This window comes from Myotis lucifugus, unplaced genomic scaffold, assembly GCF_000147115.1.
Source record: "Myotis lucifugus unplaced genomic scaffold, Myoluc2.0 scaffold_121, whole genome shotgun sequence".
Taxonomy (NCBI): domain Eukaryota; kingdom Metazoa; phylum Chordata; class Mammalia; order Chiroptera; family Vespertilionidae; genus Myotis; species Myotis lucifugus.
Genome location: NW_005871169.1, coordinates 3,218,592 through 3,221,963, shown reverse-complemented (window position 1 = coordinate 3,221,963; position 3,372 = coordinate 3,218,592). Strand labels below are relative to the sequence as shown.

The 3,372-nt window shown below is 49.8% G+C and overlaps 1 protein-coding gene across 2 annotated transcripts in view; it reads left to right on the top strand.

The window, feature by feature from the left end:
* The first annotated feature begins 1,001 nt into the window (after positions 1 to 1,001).
* Positions 1,002 to 3,372, top strand: part of PTER (phosphotriesterase related) — a 71,928-nt gene continuing 69,557 nt past the window's right edge. The window contains exons 1-2 of one of the 2 annotated variants that reach the window (XM_023758087.1): positions 1,002 to 1,167; positions 2,341 to 2,403. The gene's annotated coding sequence lies outside the window, so the exon portion shown is untranslated. The remainder of the gene's footprint in view (positions 1,168 to 2,340; positions 2,404 to 3,372) is intronic. The other variant, XM_006093736.3, reaches the window with a different exon arrangement.

Genomic DNA, 3,372 nt, shown 5'->3' with positions numbered 1-3,372 from the left:
CAGGCAGCTCTCTCTAAGACTGTTTTTGTGTCTGTAATTGGAGGAAAGAGAGATCCCACACACACAGGGTTATTATAAAAGTTAAACACGATACCATATACAAAGTACCTGTTATAAAGCCTAGCAGAGTTGGCCTCAGGAAATACCATCCATTATTATTATTATTATTATTATTATTATTATTATTAAATGCCCACCTTCCTTTCAAATGACAACTGAAGGTTCATCCTCTTTTCCTCAGATTCAGGATAAAATTAACTGAATCCACTGTAACACTTAAAGGTGTTACTCCATATTTTGGCAACTGATCCTAGCACGGTGTTTTGTAGACAGACTTACCTGTAGTCACTAAGCCGACTTCAGTTGCATGACATGCTGGGCCAGTTCACATGCTCTGCTACTCTATTTTAAACACGAGAAACCTCAAGCCCAAGGACAAGAGACGGTGGATAAATAAGCGCAAATCCTGCTCATGACACCCAGTTGCCAGGGCAGCCCCTCTGATGTGTTATCCTTGGAGAAAACTGGAAGGGTTTTTGGAGCGACTGAAGCCTCTGTGTTCCTGGCTTTTCTGCAGAGAACTGGGATCTGGGGGAATGTAGCTGCTTCCTTTCCCCTTGGGGATCTAGCCCCTGGCCCATTCAGCTCAGGGGCACTAGGCAGAGGTGAGAAACCTCTCCCTCCAGGGTATTTGGGGACTATCGACAACAGACTCTTGCGCAGAGAAGTGGGTTCCCAGCACAGACACTTAGAACATCTTGCAGCTACAGCCTGCGGTCCTCTTCTGGGGTAGGACGGGGTCCCAGCAAGCTGGAGCCCACACTTGGCCTCCAGGAGAGTGGGGTGTGGGGGGCGGGGCGAGAGAGGTGGGAAGGAGGCCCCGCCACCCCCGGGGCTCCCTGGGCGTGGCCTACTCTCAGGGTGGGGCGTGGCTGGGACCTCGGGGCGTGGCCTGGGGCCCGTAGGGGCGTGGCGGGGCCGGGGACACCACCCCGGGACCTGGGGGCGGGGAGAAGACTACCGGGAGGGTGAAGTGGGAGGGAAGCGGGGCGAAGTTCAAGGTCCGGGAAGTTGGGGCCTTGCTGAGGGTCCCCGTGGAGAAGGCTGCGCTCCTCGAGAAGAGGGAAGGTCCTGGGAGCCAGAGCGGGCGCGGGAGCCGTGGGCCTGGTAGGAAGGGAGGGGTGCCATGCCCGGAGCCCCCGCGGCGGGATCGCGGCTCAGCTCTGCGCCTTCATGCAGAGCTCAGCTCTTCTTGCAGGGAGCCCCGCGGAGGTTAGAGCCGCGCCTGGGCCCGGTGCTGCTGCCTTGCCCGCAGAGCTCGCGGAAGCTGCAAAGCCTTGGGTCCCGAGGCTGAGCGAGGTCTGGGAGGCCGGCCTGGGCTGGGAGGTGTCTGGGTGCCCCGAAGAGTTAAGGTCCCGCCCAGCCCTGGCCTGAACCTGAGGCGGAGAGTCTGGCGAGAGGGAGGCCGAGGGCCCGCACGGCCAGGGCTCAGTTGTTTCGTCTCCAAAACGCTCCTGGTCCCCTCGGGGCAGCTGTGCTGGGTGAGGGGCGCTTCTAACTGGCTGGGCCTCCTTTAATAATCACAGCCTTGGGCTCTGCCACACCTTGTATTTTACCACTTAATGCTTCTGGTATCACGAAGAATTGCAAACACAGTAGGTGCGCCTTCCCGACCGAAAGGAGTGTGGCATTTACAGCTGCTGTGCTGGGCTATGCTAGCGGCGGTGCAGTGACATCTCTGAGGCCATTTACAGATAAAAACTTCTGCCTTGTGTAGAACCAGGAGTCCGTTTGTCCTCAAACCACCGCTCCAGTGGAGGAAACTGACAAGCATTTACTCCTAGCCTACAGGATAATGGATTCATTGTCTACAGAAGGAATGTCAGTAAGAAAAGAGCCCTAAGACTTAGAAAACCTACTTATCCTGTTACATTTTATTTTACGTAGACAGAATGGGTGTACTCAGCTATCCCATAGAAGTAAGCAGCCCCTTCAAAAAGAAATCTCTATGCATCCTGCAAAGATTAGACAACTTGCTGGTTGTTGATAGCAAGGTAGCAACTTAATTTTTTTTTTAAAAAAAGATAATTCAAACACAAAATTTTCAAGGTGCTACTTTATGAAATTTTTCCTCATTTGTGGAGGCTAGAGGTTGCTTTATGTTATAAAATTTACTAAGATATGTGTAACATAGGTATTTGGAATAAAATAACAAAGTGCATTTGGTTGCTATTCCCTGATCTTAGAATCATAATAGAAATGCCCAAGCCTGTATTTGTCGACAGTTGGTAAAACCTAATCACCAGGGTTCTCTGAGCTCTAATTGAATCCTCTCCACAGCCCCCACCAGATATTCCCTTGTTGAAGGAAGGTAAGGCACAGAGAAGTGAGGCCACACTGCTGGTAAGTTTAAAGAAAAAATTTATGTATTTCTAACTCCAAAGCCTGTGCTCTTCCCCCTTAGCCACCTGTACTTTATTTTTCACAAGTAGATAAGCAGTCAGAGAGGTTGCTGGTTTTAAGAACTCTGGACCCATGTGTACAGCCTAACCCTCGTTCTGGTTCCAGTTCCTGACTTTGTACAAGTTCCTTATCTTTCCTAGGGACATAATTGATCTCTAGTATCTCCTAGATCTAAAAAAAAATCTATAGATGACTGAAAATAAGATTCTGCTTTTAGCAATTAATGCTATTGTTGGCCACATTTGGTGTAGAAATTACAGGGTGGTCAGGAAGGGTCAGCTGATTCATTCAATAAATATGCAGTGTGTGCCAGGATCGCACTGGGGCTCCACTGGAGAGCAGGCCAGGTGAGGGTTCTCCTTGGACTTCAGATTCTGGTTGGAGGCAGAGGAACCTGAGGAAACAAGGAAGGAACCAACAAACAAGTTAATTAACAAACAACTGCAAATGGTTAACAGAGAGTATGATGAGAAAAATGGGGTGGGGGAGGCAAATTGGTTAAGGTGATAAAAAAGAGGCCTCACCAAGACCTGATTTAGAAGAATGAGTTGGACCTAGCGATGTTTATTCCTGCACTGGGCCCTGCAAGGGCAAAGGAATCATGAAAGATTGGGGCATGGTCTAGAAATTGCCAGAAGGTCTTTGTGGGTAGAGCGTGATTCGTTCCAGATGAAGTTGGAGACACAGGGTAGGACCATTGGTGCAAGGCTATTTGTGGTCTAGTAAAAACCCTAGATTTTCATCTAATAGCAATGGGTAGCCACTGAAGTACGGTAGGCAGGGGAGTTGACATGAAGGTGGCTATGATAAATCCACAGGGAGGATGATGGTGGCTCAGGCTAGGGTAGGAGCAGTGGACACAGAATATGGAGTTTTTAAGTATCACTTCACTGGTGGGGCCTTCTGACA